Genomic DNA, 25,226 nt, shown 5'->3' with positions numbered 1-25,226 from the left:
ATTCATGACTTTTGTTCAATTTTATTTAAATTTTATTTTGTTTTAATTTATATCCATAAATATTTAATCAAGACTTTAAATTTTTATTGTAATTTTAGTTATAATTTTATTAGCTTTATATTTAATTTTATTTGCTTGATTACTACTATTTTTTATTTTTTATTATTTTATCTATTTATTTTAATTATTTATTTTGAAATAATTTTATTTGCTTAATTACTACTATTTTTTATTTTTTATTATTTTATCTATTTATTTTAATTATTTATTTTGAAATAATTTTATTTGCTTAATTACTACTATTTTTTATTTTTTATTATTTTATCTATTTATTTTAATTATTTATTTTGAAATAATTTTATTTGCTTAATTACTACTATTTTTTATTTTTTATTATTTTATCTATTTATTTTAATTATTTATTTTGAAATAATTTTATTTGCTTAATTACTACTATTTTTTATTTTTTATTATTTTATCTATTTATTTTAATTATTTATTTTGAAATAATTTTATTTGCTTAATTACTACTATTTTTTATTTTTTATTATTTTATCTATTTATTTTAATTATTTATTTTGAAATAATTTTATTTGCTTAATTACTACTATTTTTTATTTTTTATTATTTTATCTATTTATTTTAATTATTTATTTTGAAATAATTTTATTTGCTTAATTACTACTATTTTTTATTTTTTATTATTTTATCTATTTATTTTAATTATTTATTTTGAAATAATTTTATTTGCTTAATTACTACTATTTTTTATTTTTTATTATTTTATCTATTTATTTTAATTATTTATTTTGAAATAATTTTATTTGCTTAATTACTACTATTTTTTATTTTTTATTATTTTATCTATTTATTTTAATTATTTATTTTGAAAGTCTTACTTTAAAAATTAAGTTTTTCTTTTTTCTTTCCAATCTGCAACCAAGTTTTATAATTATTTTCCAAACTGCTTAAATTGGTTAGTACAATTTACTTAACTTGAATAAATCATATTTCCACTTATTTATTTTTAAAAGTACATTAATCATATAATTTATTATTTTAATTACCCATTTAAGCATTTAAATTAATATTTAATAATGTTTTTATTATAACATATTTGATCTTCTTTTACCCTCCGATTTACACTTGTTGTTAATTTATAATTTTAAATGTTTATATAAACTAATATTTAAATGTTTAAATATTACAATCAAATCAATAGTTAAAATATTTAAAGGGCTGTATTTCCAATTTTATGTATATTAATTTGATAGTTTGAATTATTTTTACCTATAATTTCAAAATAAACTATTAACCGCCTGTATTAATATAACAATTACTTTATACCACCCTATTTCATGTTCTAAATTATTACATAAATATATATGATTATAACCCTATTTCATGTTCTAATTTATTACATAAATATATATGATTATAACCCTATTTCATGTTCTAATTTATTACATAAATATATATGATTATAACCCTATTTCATGTTCTAATTTATTACATAAATATATATGATTATAACCCTATTTCATGTTCTAATTTATTACATAAATATATATGATTATAACTAATAATTTTATTACTCTTATTCTATTATCACAATGGATTTATTTATTTGGGTCAACATACCAATCATATTTTTTTTCTTATTTCGGCTAATGAAATAAGTATGTAAATTAACACCGAGAATTACATCGACTTATACTTTATCATATCCTGATTATTAAAAATTGTCATCTTACACCTTCCCATGTACTTTTTATTTTATTTATAATTAATTTTTTTATTTTCAACTTATATTTAACATGCCCAAATATTGAAATTAGGCCAATTGTTAGAATATTTCAAGTTTTAAAACTTCCAATCCAAATGATAATTTGGTAGTTTTAATAAATTATTTGCATATAATTATAAAATAAAATGATTAACTTATAGTTATCAGATTTAAATGATATATTTCCATACTGTATCACCATAATCCATTTTTTAATCTATTTTAACTATATATTTGATTATGACTAGTACTATAGTTTGCTATCATTAATTATTACATTTGGTTTATTTATTTGGGTTATTATAGCGTACAATTTCCACTTCATGCTACCTTATTCGCTAATTAAAAAAATGATTTTTATTAATTTTAATTAATTAATTTATTTATTATTATTTTTATCTTATTTATTTATTTTTATTTATATAAAACTTTAAAAAATTATTCTCATGCCCTTATTTTGGTTTTAGTCGAGACAATATATACTTACATTTATGTAAACAGTTTTGTGTTACTTCCTGTTGTTTGTTTAGAAGGTTTTCTTAAAATAATATTGTAGATTGCAAAGGTTGCACCAGCCAGATTTATTTGGTGAGTATTTACTAGCGCTTCCTAGTATAGACCATTTCAATTTGTATTAAATTTTATTTGTTCTTAATTCGATCCATTTTGCTGATGATGTCTTCTTCTTCTTCTTCTTCTTCTTCTTCTTCTAATTATTATTATTATTATTATTATTATTAACTGCTAGTATTTTAAAAGATGTTATATTGTTATTAAATCTATCTTTAAATATACAGTTAGTGCCCCCCCTGTATGTTCTGGTTCTATTATTATCTTTTACCTCACATTTATATATTATATTAGAAATGAGACATTTACTTTCTAACGGACATTCGTCAATATTCCTACAGTTGCAACGTGAATTATCTTCAATGTTTTATTAGTTAAGAAACCCCCTTAATTAAACTCTTTGTCTATTTTTGCACTGTTTGAACTTATTATAATTTTCACTAAGAAAAAGATAACATTATTTCGGTTTATGATTTTTTTCCAGATTAGTTCCTTTTGGAAAATTCCCTCCCTGACTTTCCTTTGCGGACAGATGACACTAGATGATCTGAAAATCGCCCCTTCTCAGGTGCATGGTATCATAATAAACATAGACACCTCAAAAGCATGTGGAGATGATATTATCCTGGCTGTGTTATTAAAAAAATGCTCTGCTGGGGTTGATCGGGTTGCTCCAATCATCTCCAAACTTTAGAAAAAATACCTTAACGGATGTAGCTTTCCTGACTGCTGAAAAACTGCTTCTGTGGTACTAGTTTAGAAAAATTCTGGCGAAAGAACTGACCCATTAAATTATCACCCCATTAGCCTCCTCCTAAAATATTTGAGTCCATAATTCACCAAGCTCTAGTCCATCACCCTACAACTGCTAAATTTCTGACCGACCAACAATATGAATTTAGGCAAGCCCGTTCTACAGCAGATATCACAACTGTAATTTCTGAATGTATATACCATTTAGTGGACAAAGTAGGGGAGGATAGAGGGGTAGCCCTCGATATATCTAAGGCTTTTGACAGGATTTGGCAAGATAGTCTTCTCAGGAAAATCAGATCATACAATATGACTGGACGAATATTAATATAATTAAATCCTTCTTAAATAAGAGGTTGTCCTCGAAGGTCGTACATCTAAACAATATGATATAAATGTAGGTGTACCTCAAGGGTCTAACCTTGGACTTTCATTATTCCTTATATTCATAAATGACCTCCCCGATAAAATTGTCTCTGAGATGGGTATATTTGCTGATGACACCACGCTCTATAATAAGCACGAGGGGAAAACAAGTTCCCTATGTCGTCTGTGTGGATAGAAAGGTGAGAATGTACAACATTTCGTCAGTAGTTGTGAGAAGTTAGCTCAATAGGAATACAAGAGACGACATGACAACATTGTGAGAAATGTCCATTAGGATATATGCAAAAAGGAACGTTGGAATGCAGAGAGAAATGGTTCGAGCATGTTTCAGAAGGTGTAGTGGAGAGCGATATTGTGCAATTATTGTGAGATATGAATATTCAATGGGATAATGTGATTGAAGCAAGGGGACCAGATTTAGTTTTGTTGGAAAAAAGGAACACATTATATGATATGATATGAATATGAAGGAAAAAGAAAAGGATAAAAAGTCGAAAATTACCAAAACTTGAAATGGAAGATAAAAAGATTGTAGAAGTTGAAGAAAGTAGAGGTTGTACTTATTGCGATAGGAGGCATGGGGAGTGTAACAAAAGGATTTGACAAGTGGATTGAGAACAATTGGGATCCATTGCAATGTTGGAGTGCTTCAAAATATTACCTGGTTTGGAATCGGCAGAATCTTGCAGAAAGTACTGGAAGACTGAGAAAGCAAGATGCTAATAGCCAGGCACAAAATGTGAATAATAATAATAATAATAATAATAATAATAATAATAATAATAATAATAATAATAATAATAATAAATCGATAAGAATAATATTGTAAAATCGGCAAATATTTTGATCATTAGGTCTTTCATTTTTAAAATAGTCAAAAGCAAAACCAAACAAATCCTTGATTTTGATTGGTGACGGATACTGGCGCCTAATTTAATGTAAAGCCCATTGTAACGTTTTAATACTGAAAAGTTAACCAAGTTTACTATTGCTATGGAAAGTGAATTTTACGCATCAAGGCGATTTCTTGTGATGTTACGACAGAGATTTAAAAAAATGATTTACTGGTCTAAAAGTTTGGAATATCTCGAAATGAGGAATTATTTAACGTTAAATTTAAATATGCGAGAGTAATCCCCAATCAAATTCTAAAATAATTGTTTTTTTTTTTTTTTCGGCGGGTCAACGTACTGGAAGACTGAACACCTAAAAAAGTGAAATTTCATCATCATTATTATTATTATTATTATTATTATTATTATTATTATCATTATTATTATTATTATTATTTGAGGAGGGAGGCGTGATTTAGCTGACGATCTTCATATATTTTTAATATTTTTAAATATATATATTGGGTTGGCGCAAAAATAAGGTTGTTTTTATACAGAGTTGAACTTCAAAAAACGACATTATTTTTGCACCAGCCTTGTAACGAGTGATGTAACCCACTTTCCGATTTACAACATCCGGTTGCGCATGCGCCCATAAACATAACCTATAACAACATAAACAAATAAACACAAATCTCTTCTTTTGCAGATTTTGACCTGCGCACTGAAATATTAACATTATTATTTGGAAATTATTATTATTTAACATGGGAAGAGTGGGTTGTTTTGCAACTATTCTTTATTACAACTATATTGTCGCTATTTTCTTACAATTAAACAACTTTAACCCGTTGACAAACATAAGAACAATTGTAGTAAAGCCAAGACTACTACTACTACTACTACTACTACTACTACTACTACTACTACTACCCTTCCCTTTTCCTTCGGTCCTTCTTTTTTATTTTTTGTTTACATTTCTAGATACAAAATAGTTGTGTGAGAATGGTGAATTTGTTGACACATTTATTAATCTGTTTCAATATTAGTTTTATTTTATTTTTAGGTTTAATTTTTTTGCTTCAGGTTTTATTAATTATTTTTTTTAGATTTTAAGTTTCTATATCTTGGTTGCAGGATTGCAATATGGATTTTTCATTCTTATATTTCTCATCGGTAGGTTCATGTGCGTTTTTGCTGTTAAATGACTTTCGTCGACGTTCGATTCGTAGGAAAATCATGTTTAATTTTCGATTATTGAGCGATTATTCGGAAAAATAGGTAACTTTACACGAATAGGGAGGATTTTTTTTCACGTTTGAGTGATCCGTCCGAATGCCATTAATCCGGAATAATGAACGCAACCATAAAACGTATTGTTTTACTGTGTACGTTTTCAGCGTCCCAATTGTTTTTTTTGTCACGTTTAAATTATCCCAATAAACAATTGTTAATACTGTCTGCTTTTTTTTACATCGTTCATTTCTGTATTACGTTTAAGTTATTTTAACGTTATTTTTTTTTACCAATAATCTACTTTTAAACTATTGACAGCCATAAAATAAGTTATGTTGTCATTGTAAAAAAGATATATCAAAATTTGAATTTACCTATAATAAGTATTATAGAATCTGTTTAGTAAACATTTACCTATAAGTATGGCCAACCACTTATAATTAAGTAACTGAAATTTTTTTTTCAAAAATAATCAATTATAATAAACAGAACGACTCATAAAAATCTATCTATATTCTTTTTTCATTTTAATATACTTTCATAGAAATGTTTCTGCTATGTAAAAAAACCCTATTTTCTTTACGTTACAAGTGTCACGCTCATACACGAATTCCATAGCTAATATAACATACTTACCCAACGGGTCATGGGTAGTCTAGTATATATATATTGATTGAAAAATTTATATTTAAATCACATTACTTAATATTGAATTAGCTCTAGGACATTTAACTATCGAGCTTATTATATATCTATATTACAACGAGCATTTCCTGTATTTTAATTAAACTAGTAATTTCACTATTACATTAAAATACACTTAGCTCTTTAGACTATTATTCTAATCTCCTTTAAATTTATATATATATATATATATATATACGCCGCATCTCCACTATGTTACCTACCATCTTCTCTACTTTTCTGATGAGAAGCATTAGGCTTCCAAATGCCTTGGCATAAAGAGTCCCTTCTATCCCCCAACTAATTGTTTGTATTCCCTTATTGAATAAATGATCCAATCTATATCCACCAATATATAGTTTTGTGATTCATTTCCCATTCCTGTTGTTATATATATATATATATATATATATATATATATATATATATATATATATATATATATATATATATATATATATATTAGAAGTATAGCAGTATTACCCGGCCTTGCTAGGGGGTTTGCTTTTATGCCTTTTTTATGCTTATTTTGATCTTTATCTTTGGTAATTCCAATATATATACAAGTTAGAAAAGTATTTCATCCAAGGCATGAAAATTGTTAAACAAAATATTTTTACTATAGGCTTTAAAAATAAAGGTACAAGATTAAATTTGAAATTTATTTATCTTCAAAGTGCACTTTTATAAATTTTACAAAGTAAGGTATAAACATTTAATTTAAATTGAATCAAAAAATTACCTTGGATTTATTTTATGTAATGTACATTCTGTTGCAATTTTTTAACAAAATCATTGAAAAATTTATATTTATATCATTAATTGCTAGATTAAAGATAATGTTTTTAAAGTGCACCAAAATGTACATTACATAAAATAAATCCAAGGTAATTTTTTGATTCAATTTAAATTAAATTTTTAATGCTTTTCTAACTTGTATCTTATCTTTTTAAGACTATATTTTAAAACTCTTTTTACCTAAATTCACACACACGCATACACACAGGCGCGCATATATATATATATATATATATATATATATATATATATATATATATATATATATATATCAGAGAGGCGGTGGCACTCTCTATATAGGGATGGCCCGTACACGCCTATATACGCCTACAAAACAAAACTATCCAAATCTCAAATAAAATCAACTTATAAGTTTCAAAAAAACACATTCTTACAGAGAAGTGTCTTACGAATCCAGCGAGTGTCAGAACGTCGGTTAAAATGTCAAAAGAGAGCAAAAAAAAAAAAGGGTACAAAAATAGCCAATTGTTCTTCTTTCTTCTTTCTTCTTCTTTCTTCTTTCTTTTGAGACGATGTATCTCGGTGTACGAACGGTCTCTGACAACAGTTCAAGCATCAATCGACTGCTCTTTACACGGAGAAGTGCAGTGACCCATCGCTTTTTAGCTAACCCCATAATTAAATAAGATTACGTGTAATAACAAGTTTTAAACACTATATACCCAATGTAGACAGACCACTACGAACACGGAACTTCTCTCAAAAGGGACAGCTCCAAATAATACACCGGATGCTCACAGACGTTCCAGTTTGCCAGTGGCCTATATTTCTTGGACGCTGAATATTTGAGGTGAACGTTAAGGTTTTTTCTTTAAACAGTAACCCACCAGCGTTAATGAAACCACGAAATCTTTATCTCAGTTGATCAAAATTGTTATAAGAGTAACCTATCAGCAAGTACGACGTCAAAAAACAATGTTATAAAAACAAATAATTCTTCAGATTTTGGACTATAAAATATGTACAAAATGTCAATGCTGTGACCAGGATTCGAACCTAAGTTAGCACGGCCACAACGTGGGGTCCTAACCTCTAGACGATCACGACTAACACTGACGTCTGTCGCTCTTGGCAGAAAGACACATGACTACTGTTAAACTATTGAAAAATAAGGAGGAAACTTGAAATTCTCACGCATGCGCAAAAATACACTATAGCAACCATTGTTAAATGCAGCTGAATCTCTTCGCTCGCTAAGAAAAGTAGATCAGACCAGTTCTTCTAAGAACTCACCAAACGCCAAAGGAAATAAGTTAAATTAACCGCAAAAGAAACTGCAAGAAAGTCAAGAAAAATTTAATAGTGAAGGTATGAACATTTTAGAACTTTATAATACTCTAACTGTTTTATCAGAGAGGCGGTAGCACTCTCTATGTAATATAGAACCGATGGAGGACCAAGAGGCAACTCCTAAGGCCCAAAACCCAAAGACAATAAAACCCAGCAGGAAGCGACCTGCTACTAATCGAGGCGGCAATGAGCCGCCTCCTAAAAAAGACAATACTATCATGAATGTAAGTTTAAAAATAAGACTGTAAGTAAAAATACTAATTAACAAGAATAAAAAAGCATTGGAAATGCAAAAGGATATAGGGATGGTATGCCCAAAAGTATACAAACAAGATAGCTATGAATGGCTAGGCACATGGAAATAGAATTGCATCCAAAGTATAGCCCTATAGCTTTTTACAACTGTAATGATGGCACGGAATGAAGATTGGAGAAAAGCTATAGGGCTATACTTTGGATCCAATTCTATTTCCATGTGCCTAGCCATTCATAGCTATCTTGTTTGTATACTTTTTGGCATACCATCCCTATATCCTTTTGCATTTCCAATGCTTTTTTATTCTTGTATATATATACAGAGAGAGAGAGAGAGAGAGAGAGAGAGAGAGAGAGAGAGAGAGAGAGAGAGAGACACACACACAGACACACACATCTCTCTATATCTCAATATATATGTGTGTGTATGTGTTTGTGCGTGTGTGTCACTTTCTATATATATATCTATAGATACATATAGAGAGGAATAGAGAGTCAAAAATGGGAACAAAGACGGAGACAGACAGACAGACAGAAACACACAGACACACGCACACACACGCGCGCGCACACACACACGCACATATATGTGTGTGTGTTTCCGTCTGTCTGTCTGTCTGTCTGTCTCTGTCTTTGTTCCCACTTTTGACTCTCTATTCCTCTCGGTATGTATCTATAGATACAGATATATATATATATATATATATATATATATATATATATATATATATATATATATATATATATATATAATATTTAGTAATGTGATTGATAATTTAAAAATCAAATTCGAATTAAATTAAAAATTCGTTTCATAAGAAGGAACAACAACAAAATCAATAATTTGTACGATCGTTTCGGAAAATAATGTTTTTATTGTGGTAGACATCAAGCTACGGACAATAATTTTTACATATAGTGGTTTTAACAAACAAAGTTTACTCATCAGCAAAGTATTGGGAAGTATTGTCCGTAGCTTGATGTCTACCACAATAAAAACATTGTTTTCAGAAACAATCGTACAAATTATTGATTTTGTTGTTGTTCCTTCTTATGAAACGAATTTTTAATTTAATTCTAATTTGATTTTTAAATTATCAATCACATTACTAAATATTAAATTAGCTCTAGGATATTTACCTATCGAGCTTATTATATATCTAAATTACAACGAGCACTTTTTCTTTCCCTGTATTTTAATTAAACTAGTAATTGTACTATTCATTAAAATCCTCTCTGCTCTTTAGACTATTGTTCTAATCTCCTTTAAATTATATATATATATATATATATATATATATATATATATATATATATATATAGTAGAATGGAAACATTAAAAACCAAAGATGCGTCTTCGGATTCCGAGAGAAGGACGTGAAATCGCATTTTTTTTTACACAGGCATAACCACTTTATCAAGGCCAAGAGGCCACTCGAGGAGTAACGATCAAGCCCAGAAGCTTGTCAAAACTTGAGGCCTCCTGAAGACGAGAGCCATTCATTTCAATTGATGCCAGATGTGGATCAGAAGCTTGGTTTTGGATGCATTAAAAGTAACCAGCCACTCCTTTCCCCATTGTACCACGTGCTCAAGATCAGAGGAGAGAGAATCGGAGAGAACTTGGTCGTTTACTGTCTTAGATGTGCTACCATAAATGGTAGTGTCATCAGCATAAATATCTACAAATGATGTAAGGATGTGATTTGGGAGATCATTAACGCAGATCAGGAAAAGAGTTGGGCCCAGGATGGACCCCTGAGGGACTCCAGCATTAATACTGTGAGCTTCTGATTTTTGCCCCTCAACTACTACTCTTATGAACCTATCAGAAAGAAATGATTTAATAATTGAGAAGACATTTCCAGCTATACCATAGCTAGAGATCTTGTGAAGTAAACCTTTATGCCATACCCTATCAAAGGCCTTAGATATGTCAAGAGCAATTGGCCTAGAAAGGTTGCCTCCGTCGAGAGATTTGCTATTATTAAATTATTAAAATACGGACACCTCCTGGATTATATCAAATGACGGATATCAAATAAACACACAGCTACACACAAACATATATTAATATAATACAGGAGAGAAATTGAATGCCAACTAGACAGTATCCTCGAGTGTGTACAATCTTTCTGTACAGAGATTTGTCATGACAACCTGGTATGAGGATATTCAAAATAACATAGTATTCGAAGCCCAAATAAGGACGCCCCCCCCCTGTATAGTTACATGTAGCTTATAGCTTAGGAATAATGCTAAATAATGTTGTCTCTAGTAAAAGCACTAAGCCAAATACTCTTTCGGACCAAATGAAGTTTTATCCTGACATTACGATAACGTAAAAAAAAAAAAAAAAGATAGCATAACAAAAAACAAAACAAAAACAAAAACAAAAAACAAAAAACAAACAAAAAACAAAAATAAAAAACGAAGTATATATATATATATATATATATATATATATACACATATATATATATATATATTTCGCCATTTTTAAATATGTTTTTATTCTTAATAAACATTTAAACGTCAATCATAAAAGTACGCTATATATATATATATATATATATATATATATATATATATATATATATATATATATATGTATATAAGATAGAGAGTGTATCATACGATAAAAATCTATTTGAGAAAAAAAGCTCTATGGAAATCAACGTTAATACCTCCCTACATAAATGCATTTGCGTTTCGACAAGAGTTAAATGTCTTCTGAGGCCGTGAGTTGAAATGAAAGTATAATTTTATTGTCTGTATGTGTGTGTGTGTGTGTGCGCGCGCGCGCGCACAGACACACACACATATATATATATATATATATATTTATATATATATTTCAGTAAAAAGGACCACCGAAATGTTATAATTATCCTGAATTTATTGAATTAAGAATTATATATATATATATATATATGAATTAAGAATTAACTATATATATATATATATATATATATATATATATATATATATATATATATATATATATATATATATATATATATATATAAATAAAACTTAATTCTTAATTCAAGATAATTATAACATTTCGGTGGTCCTTTACTGAAAAAAACTCAACAGGTTAATTACATCAAGCCTGAAAAGAAATTGCAAACATTTTTGTATAGTTTACTTTTATACTTTTATATTACGTAATATATATATATATATATATATGTATATATATATATATATATATATATATATATATATATATATATATATTATGAAAAATGCTTAAAATAAAATTAATCTAACAGGATGCGCAAAAAATGAAAAGATGGAAAACTCAAAATGACATCTTAATATCTCGCCCACGCCCAGTTGCAGAGATTTTTCTTTTTTTTTAAATTGAGAAAAATAGGAAAGAACTAGAAGATGTCAGGAGAAGAAATATTTCTTTAGAACTTTGTGCAAATCATAATTGAAATGAAGGGTGATGATCATCGAATCAAATAAATATGTAAAAATAGAAATTCAATATAAAGGAATACGGAGAGGATCCATTTGTATAAATGAATGTAGCGGGCGCGGCTCGACTAATATTGTATAAATTTTTTATTGGCGATAAATGTGTGTATAATGTATGCAAAAACACACATGCACACATAACTTATATAGATTTGAAGATATATCTTCATCACAATAAATACATAAACGTTATTATAAGACCATATATATATATATATATATATATATATATATATATATATATACACACATATGTATGTATATATATATATATATATATATATATATATATATATATATATATATATATATATATATATATATATATATATATATATATATATACATTTTATTTTCTTTTTCGCTTTATTTTCTTTTTTTTAAATTCTATTTTACGGAGTTTATCGACATAGAATACCGCCATCGATTATTTTTATTTCGCGCAAGAAAAAATCAACATAAAACAAAAAAGATGTCGAGAATAAATATCAAATCCGAACTTGAATGACAACTTTTGTTTTCTTACCTGCCAGAAGGAAATCCTTTATAAAATTGCCTTTTGATAATTTTCGGACGATTAAAATAACTCTGCCTTTTTCCTTTTTTAATTCTAATTTTAAATCAACTGGTTACACATAAACTTGCCTATGGTTTATTTCTTCCTCCTGATTGGTTGGTGCAGGAGTGCAGGACGCCTCGAAATAACCAATTATCTGGTTTTTAATATGGCCGACTTGGGAGTATCATTATAACCAGAATCTCTATGAAATAATAACACAACACCTATTATTTTTCTTGTTTTTTCTCGCCTATGCGTGACTTACACTTATTAATTTTGCATACCTTACACTTCATTATTAGTTTTGGGTTCTTTTAGGTTTATTGACTTTTGAGATGAGGACCGACAATTTGTATCCTTTGCATTTTTCAGACTACTATTCTCATCTTGGTTGTTATTTTCCCAATGTTTCAGCCGATGTAAATTCCGACCCTTTTAAGTACACCTTTCCGAATATGGTAATCTTCATATCCAACTTTGAGATATTGAACCTTTAATTAAATCCTTGGATCATTCTTACTAGAAATAATATTAACTAAGAATAATATCTACCCAGTGATGGCTGAAAGAACGTGAACAATATACCTCTAGTTTTATAATAATTATGTCAAGTTCATAATAGAATTATTAAACATAAGAATTAAATTTAAATTCCTATCTTTGAAGAAATTATTAAAAAGCAAACTCACGGAATAGTCAAAAAAGAAAAAGAAACGATGTTACTTGTAAGATGGAAAGGGTATTATTAAAAAATGATCGCCGCACACTCATTAACCCTTATACTCGAGTGATTTTTAGGCCTTGATGAAATGTGACTAAAAATACTTTGAAATTTCTGCCTCTCTTCCAACACAAATTATTTGTACAATGTACTTTCTCAGTTTCTCATGTGTTATATCTATCTAGTTTTTTTTTAAGTATATAAGTATTTTTCTGTCGAGAACTCTACACACACACGATAACACACGATAACACACACACACACACACACACACACACACACACACACACACACACACACACATATATATATGCATATATATATCAAAATTCCATGCATCCACATAGAAGTTTAACAAATCTGTTCAAACTAAAAAATTAATATTTTTTTCAAAAGCCGACAATATATTTACAGAGTTTTTAGAAATGAACTTATATAAACATACATGAATTAATCTACGTTTCGACAATGTTAATTGGTTATTGGTTCAACTATTAACAAGATGAGTTTTTTTTCCTGATTTTTATGCAATTTCTCTTATAAAATTTCTACATATGTATGGAGCACTTTTGAAAAAAATATTGTTTTTATGATATTTGAACTAAATCAATTCATCCTATCTCTATATCTATCTATATCTAGTGTGTGCGTGTGTGTATGTGTATACACACACACACACACACACACACACACACACACACACACACACACACACACACACACACATATATATATATATATATATATATATAGTAATCCAAGTTAAGTTTATATCCACAGAGTAAATAGTCGGTACAATCTGCGTTAATATACTAGTGCTTTTCTATTTATAATAATCCTTTTATATCGAAAACTACACATCCATTGGAAATGTTTTAAGCTTTAATAAACAGTTGTCTTATCAAGCTAGTAAAATATTTTTTGTTTTTTATCGTTCATATTCTTCAATATTAACAGTGGAAAAATAGACAGTTTGTTAATTCCACAATCCAAAAAAAAAAAAAAAAAAAAAATCAGTGGGTGTTTAACTTTTGTTGCATATTTGTTTAAAGGAAACCATTATACGTAAGTGTGTGTGTGTCTGTGTGTGTGTGTGTGTGTACATTTCCTTTCTATTTCTACAAGTGTGCGTTGCTTTGACTATGCAAAAAGAGAAGGAAAAGAAAAGGAAAGGCAGGTTAGGCTTAATATTTAATATTTAAGCAATCTATTTGGCTTTCACTCATCTCTCTACAATTACTGCATAATTTAGGGAAAGAGTATTCGTTTAAATATTACAATTTGTAACTTAAATGATCTTGTATTTGGAGTTAAAAAAATAAGACTAAAGATCACTGTTGTATTTGTAAACATTACTCTCCCCACAAAAGTTATAATAGTTTCTTTATCATTTTAAAAATGTTTTATGAAGAAAAAGCGATCAGTTTCTTTTGAACTCCTGAGGACACATGGAATTATAATCTATCTATCTATCTATCTATCTATCTATCTATCTATCTATCTATCTATCTATCTATAAAAGTGAACGTGTGTGTGTGTGTGTGTATGTGTACATTTCCCTACGCAATAACTCTGTCAATTTTCAGTCTACAGACTCGAAATTTGATATACAGGGTACTGAAATTTGGCAAAATCTATGTGATCGGTTTTCGGCCAGAAATTTGGCTGTTAAGGTGTCAAAGTTCAACGATTTGACCTTTGAGAACTCTACCAAACTCCTCCGACAATTTTCGGTCTAAACACTTGAAATTTTAGATATAGTTTCCTTGGACATGGATCTAACTTAATAACTTAATTTGAGCCCAAAACTATAAATTTCAAGAGGTCATAATAGGGGTCAAAGTTTAAAAATTGACCGTTTTTTTTTGCTCAACATACACCTCCAAACCATGCTAGTATATCTATAAAAGTGAAATTGTCTGTGTGTGCGTGTGTGTGTATCTGAGCACATATCCCTACGCAATAACTCTGTCAATTTTAAGCCTACAAACTCGAAATTTGATATACAGGGTACTGAGATTTAGAAAAATCGATAAAATTGGTTTTTGACCAGAAATTTGGCGATTAAGGGGTCAAAGTTGACCGATTTGACCTTTGAGAACTCTACCAAACTCCCCCTACAATTTTGGGTCTAATCACTTGAAATGTTAGATATATATTCCTTGGACATGGATTTAACTTAATAACTTAATTTGAGCCCTAAACAATGAATTTTAAGGAGTCATAATAGGGGTCAAAGTTAAAAAAAATTGACCGTTTTGTTTTTTGTTTTTTTTTTTGCTCAGCATACACCTCAAAACACCCGGGCAAAGCCGGGCACACATGCTAGTATATATATATATATATATAAAAGTGAACGCGTGTGTGTATCTGTGTGTCTGTATGTGTGTCTGTGTGTCTGTTTGTATGTGTGTCTGTGTACATTTTCTTTCGCAATAATTCTGTCAATTTTCAGTCTACAAACTCGAAATTTGATATACAGGATATTGAGATTTGGGGAAACTTTTGTAATACGTTTCGGCCAGAAATTTGACTGTTAAGGGGTCAATTTTGTGATATAAACAATTGAAATTTTAGATATAGGTTCCTTGGATATGGATCTAACTTAATAACTTGATTTGAGCCCAAAACAATAAATGTTAAGGGGTTATAATAAGGGTCAAAGTTTTAAAAAATTTGACCTCTGAGGTCTCTACCAAATTATTCAGACAATTTCTGGTCTAAACATTCAAAATTTTACATAAAGGGTATTCAGAGAAAGGCCAAGTTTGTTAATCGGCTTGGGTCGAAAATTTGAGCTACCAATATATAAATGTATGTATGTATGTTTGCATGTCTGCCTAAAACTTTCGATAGAGGCGAAGGATTTTCACAAGATTAGTATCGTTTTGAAGCTCGACCGTTCAGACGACAAATACCGAAAAATTGGCTAAAAACATTAATTTATTCACCTTGAACTGGGCATTTTTCTATAGGGAGGGGTTGCTTTTTTCGCCGATATTGTTGAAAGTCATCCTCTTTTCGATTGCTTAGCCTTAATTTAAATCTATGTCACTTTCCGTTTGGCGTCACGTTTTTTCCCCATTCTTTTCTCCTTCGCGGTACGGGTTCGAGGCTGCCTTCCTACTACCACTTTTTTTTTTTTTTGCTCAGTGAAGATGTCTGTCTGTGTGTCTGTGTACATTTCCCTACTAAATAACTGTCAGTTTTCGGTCTAGAGACTCGAGATTTGACATAAGGAGCATTGAGATTTCGGGTAGAAATTTGGCTGTCAAGGGATCAAAATTAAACGATGTGTGTGTGTGTGTGTGTGTGAGCCCCCCCCCCCCAAAAAAAATGTTAAGGGGTCAAAGTTGGGGTTAAAGTTAAAAAGAAAACTGACCTCTGCGGTTTCTACCAAATTAATCGGCCAATTTTTGGTCTAAACATTTGAAATTTTGCATAAACGGTATTCAGAGATAGGGCAAGCTTTTTAATCGGTTAGGGTCGAACATTTGAGCTGCCAATGGGTCAAAGTTCAAAAGATTTGACTTTTGCGGTGTCTAGCAAACTACTCAGCCAATTTTTGGTCTAAACATTTGACATTTTACATAACAGGTATTCAGATATGCGACAAGCATTTTAATCAGTTTTGGGGCGAAAATTTGGCTGCTAAAAGGTCAAAGTTGAAAAGTTGACTTTTGCGGTGTCTAGCAAATTCCTCCGCCAATTTTGGGTCTAAAGATTTGAAATTTTAGATGTAGGTAATTTGAAAACGGGTAAAACTTTGTATTTTGATTTGAGATCAAAATAATAAATGTTAAGGGGTCAAAATTGGGGTTAATTTTTTAAAAACTACCTCTGCGGTCTCTACGAAATTATGCAGACAAATTTTATTCTAAACATTTGAAATCTTACATGAAGTGTATTCAAATGTAGGGCAAGTTATGAAAGTATATAGGGCCTGAGCAAAGCCGGGCTGTACTGCTGGTATATATATATATATATATATATATATATATATATATATATATATATATATATATATATATATATATATATATATATTCAAATAACATTATAATTAATAATGTATGAAAAAAGGATTTGATCATGATCTATTTTTAATCCTTATCCATTTGATAATTCGGAGTCTCGTGATGAATGTAAATTTCCTTCCGATAATGAAACTGCAAAAAATCTTTATTTAAAAAAAATTTTCATGATATAAAACAGTAAATAATAAGAGTGAACACTATTAAAGTACTTCCGGTGACATAGTTCCGGTAACATACTTCCGGCGACATACTTCCGGAATTAGCATTTTTTTTTTCAGATTTTTAAAGATGGCCGAAAGATTAGGTGACGGTGTTTCACAGAATATCACACAATGTATAAAGTACTTTAAAATTAAATAAATAGCATTGTTTTATTATTTCTCATTGTCTTTCTCTCTCTTATACAGTTTCACTCTCAATTTCTGGATACACAAACATGCGCGCACACACACATACACACATACACACATACATACACACACATACAAATATATATATATATGTGTGTGTTTCCAACACGCCGTAATAATAAAGTGAACTGGAGTAAGGTTACAAACTATTACAACAAGCAAACTAGTACTCAATACTACAAACATAAAATGGAAGTGCCTGGATCCGACGTAACATTAAAATAAGTTTGCTACTCGGTTTTCATAAAATACATCAGGGGAATAATAAAATAAATATGTAATATTGGCTTAACATTTTACAGCAATTTCACGATATAGTCGATCCTACGAAAGCATTACTATTCAAAAGATCTCTATAACTTTGAATATCTTTCCAAACTCGTTTGAGCACGTATTCAAATCAATACACACACGCATATTGTATACATGTATAATATATATATGTATATTTAGTGTAATGGTTAACAGTGCCGACTGTTATCTAGGCGGTCGAGTTTCAAATCTGGCGTGAGGTAGTCGCTAGTCTAGCCGCACTGAAGAACAGCAAAACAGTCTGTCTGTGGATATATATATATATATATATATATATATATATATATATATATATATATATATATATATATATATATTAGTATACCGCCCAGGTTGTCCGGCAATAAAATACGCTTAAATATATTTTAATTTATGCAGAATTCATATTTATTATTATAAAGCAAGTTCTCTCGTTAGAGAGATAGATAGATAGATAGATAGATAGATATAGAGAGAGTAATGCTTTCAAAAGTTAAATAAAATGACTTCGGTGCCATCAGTATGAATCGAAACCAAAATATTCAGCGCTCTAGTCATAGTCGTTATTTAGCGCTTCAGCCTTTGTCGTTACGTCAGATGGACAAAAACAGTTAAAAATTAAGGGAATTCAAGTTAAAAATAAATATGTCCGCATGCTAAGAAGTTAGTCGATTTCTTCTTACAAGCTGAAAACCAAATTGAAATTGTTCCCGAGGTCCAATAAATTAAATTTCAAGCAAGTCTGTAGATCAAATAGGGAGAGGAGTTTGGTATATATATATATATATAAGCGTGTCAGTGTGCTAGAACGTTTTCATCTTAAATTTTACGCATTAATGCACGATGTAGAAACTGTGCATAAAAAAATTAAACGTAATGGTTAATTGAAACTAATAATCTAATGAGAAACAATAAAAAAATGAATAATTTATTAATGAACGCTCGTTTTTCAAAGAAATATGCAAATTAGTTAACCTTCATAAAATCACTCGCATATCGCATATTCAGTACTGAGAAGTTTGTTTTAATAATTTTTAAATAGAAAAAGTAGACTTTTAATATCAATGTTAGAGCAAGGGAAACTCAACTTTATATATAGAAAATAGATGCATACAAACACGTCGCGCACGCGCGCACGCACGCACGCGCGCACACACACACACGCACACACATATATATATTTAAATAAGGGTGTGGTCACCAACAATGTGTATTTTTAAACATTATTTTATTATTCCGTGTTTTGGTTTTCCATTGAAAATTATGTTTAGATTATTGTAATAATGTTTTTAAATCATTGAAATCGTTTTTAACGCGTTTCAGACGTTCTGTGAAGCGTCCTCTTCAGAAAGTAAATGCATTTACACATGTCTCCACCTCTCAGAAACATTTCAAATGAACTACGAAAATGTTCTTTTTAAATTTTTAACACATCTTGAATATATTCTCGGCAATTCCCAGTCCTAAAATACACGTAAATATATTATAATTTAATTTTATTTTCTATTATTTTATTTTCTATTTTTTTTATTTTATATAGAATTAAATTAAGTTCTTAAAGTTAGAACACCAAAAATGTGTAAAATTTCTATCAACTATTAAAATAAGATGTTTTTGTTCATTTCTTTAGTTATTTTAAAAGAAATGTTGTTTTCTTTCCTTGATCATTTTACATGTAAAAGTCGGAATGTCTGCTGCGAAATTGCATTTCTGTCGCGTGAAGAGTCTGCGAGACGGAATTAGCAGGAATTGCCCATCTCTCAGGGTAGAAGCCGTCGACGGCAGTTGCTTATCAAAATCTACTTGTAATTTTACTCATTCAAGCAGAAGACGCACTTAGGCATGATTGGACAAAAATGGCGGATGCCAAGATATAAATCTTTGTGAAGGCATGCAACCGCGTTTGTGTTCTTACTTTCTACCCCTACATCTTCCACTTGTCTCTCTCTCTCTCTCTCTCTCTCTCTCTCTCTCTCTCTCTCTCTTGTGAGTCTCTCTTGGTTGCTATCAAATCTCCTGCGCCCTATGGCGTTTATATTTGTTTTGTGTCATTTTTTAATGATTTTCTCAGTGGGTCTGGCAACACCAGGTGCAGGCGTATTGTACCTGTGATCATAGCATAGAGTTTCCATAATGTAGAAATAACAGTGAATAATATCACACACCGTATATGTTAAATGTTTATGATAAATAATGCTTATCAGCATTTCTTTCAATGAATTATATAAATCGTAAACCGAGCATTTCCGGACGTATATTTATGGGAAAAATTGGAGTTTGGAATCAGGCAATTGATATATATGGCGAATCAAAATATTATTGTATGGCATTTTATGCTAGATATAATCAAGCGTTAGAAACAGATCCAACCCAAGAAAGTATAGCTTGCACACAAAAATGAATATGTTTTCAGAAAATGTTTCTACTATAATAATTAAGGAATTCCATATATCTTTTCATCCTCAATCAGCTATGGCAAATAATTCGGAACTGAAATTTTAATTTAACTTAATTGACAAAAATTGAAAAACGAAATACAGAAAAAAAATCATTTTCCTCACTAGAAGACCAGGAACTAAATCCGATTTGGTATGGTTATCTAAACAACGAAAGCTTATCCTCAGCAGCAAATTAGTTAATAGCAAATTTATACCCCTTTAACTCATATTGCACATTAGGAAAGATAGAGGGATTAAATGAAGTTAGCAATTTTGTTTTTGTTGTTTCCTTTTTTATTTACATTTTCTGGATTATAATTTCAACTAAACTAAGATGCGGTAGAAAGCCACTCGTTTGTAAATCGGAAAAATAGCATTAAAATAAAAAAAATACGAATAAAAATCTTTATTATTCACTCTATAATATTTTTTTCATTTCAGAATATAAATAAGATAGAAAGAGAGAGAGAGAGAGAGAGAGAGAGGGGGGGGGAGAAAGGAGGAGCATGTAGTGGTGATGTAAATAGAAACAGGTTCGCACTGTTCGATTAATGTGTCGCTTGAGTCTTAAGCAAAGATGTACACACGCATATATATTCATTCACTAATTCAGGATGGACACACACACACACACACACACACACACACACACACACACACACACACACACACACACACACACACACACACACACACACACACACACACAAACACGCACACACGCACAAACGCACACAAACACACACACACATATATAATTAAAAATTTACAGTTTTTTATATTTAATTTTCAGTCAGAAAAATATAATTTTTCAAAACATAAATTTATTATTTTAACAAAGAATACAATATTTAAAGTAATTTCCTTAATTCATGGATTTTCGATGAAGGCTCATCTCAGAAGAAAGTCATTAGCAAAATAGTAAATATAATTTTGCGATTCAGCACATACATAGAAAATAGATTAAATCTTTTTAAAGAAAATAGGGTTGAAACCAAAAAAAAAAAAAAAAAAAGGATATGAGATTTTGGTATCTGATTAGAATAATAATGCTTAAATAGAATGGGACGACTTTATTAGATTCCAGATTGGTTTAGGTAAGTGAAAGTAAATTCCAATTCTGTTCAAGGAACATCCAGAGTAACAAGTAAATATTAGTTAAATTAAGTAATATTATCATATAAATAATCTCTTTGTAGACTAAAATCTTTCTAGAACATTTTTAACTTGGAATTAAGACTAGCTTTACACTTAATACCAAGGTGGCTACTTAAATAAATATGTAATGATTGATTTCTAAGAAAGTTCTTTTTTACGACATTATATTGTTATGCGTATTCTTTCTAAGCAAAGAAAATTCTTTTTCATAAAGTACACGCACGAAAATATTCGATATCGACATAATAATAAGTTATTGTTTCTGCGTAACGAAACAGGTCTGTAAAAAAAGTGCCAAAGTTTTGACATATTGAAAGAATTGTTTGATAACAAGAATAAATATTTGGAATGTAGCGATAATGTTATAATGTTATATATCCTTTGTTGTTATAACATTGAACTTCTAAAGTAAAACGATTGATATACAGAAAGACTGAAAATAATTACAAAAAGGATATTGTACAAAAACATATATAAATTATCTGTTCATTTAAGCAGTATGTGATCATTTAAGAAAACGTTGTTAAAATAACAGAAATCGATTGCTTAATTATATTTTTTCCATTTTTCTAATGATTTTTGAGTTTTTTAACGCAAGAAGATCATTAGAAAAATGAATAATAGAATAAATAAATAAATAAATAATAATAATAATAATAATAATAATAAAGTATCTCTCTCTCTCTCTCTCTCTCTCTCTCTCTATATATATATATATATATATATATATATATATATATAGAGAGAGAGAGAGAGAGAGAGATGTTTTTTCATCATAGTTGTGTTACTTTTTTTCTGCTAGAATTTCGTCGAGTCGATAGACAATTCGCGAAACTTGGGTAAATGTGTAATGAAATTAAAGAGGCAGAGGTAATTTATAAACTGCTGCGTATACTGTATATATGTATACTCGAACTCGAATGCAAGCGAGGAAAAGTTTAGCATGCTACAGACAAACATACGGTGTCCATAAAGTTTTGACACATGTGTGAAAATACAAGTTTTCATTCAAATAATATCTATATAGTTTCCAGCATTTAGAATGCAAATATTGACGTGGATTAGTACAATTTTCGTGAATTAGATGCAATACATTGCCTTTTGTTGTAGCACATTCTTTGCTTTTTCCATGTTGATTCAATCGCATTTCGATTTTGGTTGAGTACACCTTAAGAAAATAGCAGAAAAGAAATGAAGAGGAAAAAGATCTGGGGGAACCAGTAATCAGTTAAAATATTAAATTTTTTATTTTATTAAATGAAATGACAAAATGTCTTTCTTTTTTATTCTGTTTCCCTCTCTATAGCCTAACCCCCCTCTCTCAATTTCTGTATCCTTTGTCTCTCCTTCTCCGTCTCTCTTTCGAATATAATTTAGTGCCTCCTTAGAGGACTGACCTATGAAGGTGTGATCATTTTGAGAACCCACAGTCGATCATAGTTCTGTGATGTTCAATAATGGCCACTAATAAAGCCTGTGCATACGCAGTGATGACGTCATAAACGATGAATTATGACGTTTTCTTGACATTTGTACCAAGATCAAAGTGTAGTATCTGTTCTTCAGATGCTGCTCCTTAATTTCTTGTTCTCTGCCATTGGAGAAAAAATCCTTCACGACTGAGACAATTTTTATTTTTGTTCCTTTTCTCCACATTAAAAAAAAAACGACCCTGGGGTCTAACTTTGTCCTGTGGAGAGCTATTGTAAATAGGAACGTCATTTAGTATGCACGGTTTCAATACACGAATAAGAAATAGAAGGTTCACTCATTACCATAGTTTTAATATTATCTACTTTGGTAGATATAATGGATTGGGCACTCTTGCGAGTGATATATCCATTATCCATTACGCCATCAGCACAAGCAAATGAATAAAAGAATATAGCCCTCTTGGTTGCTGAAAATTTCATTCATTTGAATCAGCTTTTCGAATTTAGATTTAAGTTCAAGTACTTGCTGTTTGTCATTCACAATAACGATGATGTTGCAGTGAAATTATATATATTCGTTCGAAAACAGCCTACAGAAAATGAACTCTGATTTATGAAAGTATGATAGAAAGGGTTGTAAAGAGATAGCTTCGAATTTGGGGGTATCAAAACCAAAGCAAAATATAATGAAAGTAAAAATAAAGTAGATAAACCCCATAATTTATTATACCATACCTGTTCACACTGAAACACTTATCACAGTATTCTGTGGATCTATATTAAAAAACCTTGTTAAACTTTGTGACATATTTCCATTCTATAGAGGTCAGGCCCGAACGAACACCCCATAATTTTATTATACCATATTTCTTCAAACTGAAACATAATTATCAAAGTATACTTACGCAGATAGATATGAAAAGTCTTTATTAAAGTTTGTGTCTATTTCCATTCTATGGAGGCCAGGCGCGAACGCAGACCCCACAATTTTATTATACCATCCCTATTTAAGTTAAAACATACTTATCAAAGTATTACTATGTACATCTATATCAAAAACACTTGTAAACGTTTTTTTTTTCCTCAACACCGACTACATTCCGTTCCTCGCATTGTGATAGCCTTCTAAATCTATTCTACACACACACACACACACACACACACACACACACACACACACACACACACACACACACACACACATATATATATATATATATATATATATATATATATATATATCCGCCAAATAGAAGAAAGTATCGCATTATATATGTACTTTCTTTGTTTATATGCTTTTCAAAACTACCAGTAACCGAAAGAAATCTATTATTTACAAAATATTATAGAAAAGACTTTGTGGAAGTATAAAACGTAATAATCCACAAATCTTTGACAAATCAATGTTATTTTTTTTTACTAGATTATGATTAATCAACGTTTGTTTCACAAAGATTTTTTTCTTGTATATTGAAATCACATCAAAGACATGATGAATATTTATCAGTTTTGGGATTCAGTTAAATTTAAAAATTAAAACAAACAAAAAAAATTGTTTTAATTTGTTGCAATTTGTAACTCCTCTCATGGAATTGCGTCAGAAGCAGAAATGCGTCACCGAATTCATCCATGCAGGAAAAATTGATGCAATCAACATTCTTCGGTGCCTGTTTAACATTTATGAAGCCGATGCAGTTGATGTCAACACTTTGTTTTAAAAATTTGCCTACCAAACTCCTCTGTCAGTTTTTGGTCTACAGACATGAAACTTAATATATAGAGTATTGAAGCCCATGCAAAATTTTATACTTGGGTTTAGCCGGGGAAAATCGGTGCAAAAATGTAAAAGTTAAAAAAAAAAAAAATGGAATCTGCCACGTGAAGGTCGAACGACGGCATTCCGAATATGCATGCGTAACGTAATAGCTATAGTTTCATGTTTTAATTTTTAGACTTGCAGCAAACATGTCTTCATAGCTCAGACATTAACGTCAATGGAAAAAGTAAATTGTAAGCTAAACGTTTTGGTTTCGATTCTCGGTGGTGGCGCAGTGGCGCACCACGCACCAGTTATTTT

The 25,226-nt window shown here is 29.6% G+C and overlaps 1 protein-coding gene across 4 annotated transcripts in view; it reads right to left on the bottom strand.

Moving 5' to 3' along the window:
• LOC145266474 (uncharacterized) overlaps nt 1-25,226 on the bottom strand; it is a 143,859-nt gene that overhangs the window by 106,380 nt on the left and 12,253 nt on the right. The window contains exon 1 of one of the 4 annotated variants that reach the window (XM_080122162.1): nt 12,629-13,054. The exons of 2 other annotated variants lie outside the window; for them this stretch is intronic. The gene's annotated coding sequence lies outside the window, so the exon portion shown is untranslated. Of the gene's footprint in view, nt 1-4,157; nt 4,210-12,628; nt 13,055-25,226 lie in introns of those variants that run through there. One more of the 4 variants, XM_080122165.1, reaches the window with a different exon arrangement.

The sequence above is a fragment of the Euprymna scolopes genome, chromosome 41 (genome assembly GCF_053919585.1).
Source record: "Euprymna scolopes isolate OS-2025 chromosome 41, ASM5391958v1, whole genome shotgun sequence".
NCBI classification, from domain to species: Eukaryota; Metazoa; Mollusca; class Cephalopoda; order Sepiida; family Sepiolidae; genus Euprymna; species Euprymna scolopes.
Note: the sequence above shows the minus strand (reverse complement) of the source record. Positions and strands in the feature narration are given on the sequence as shown.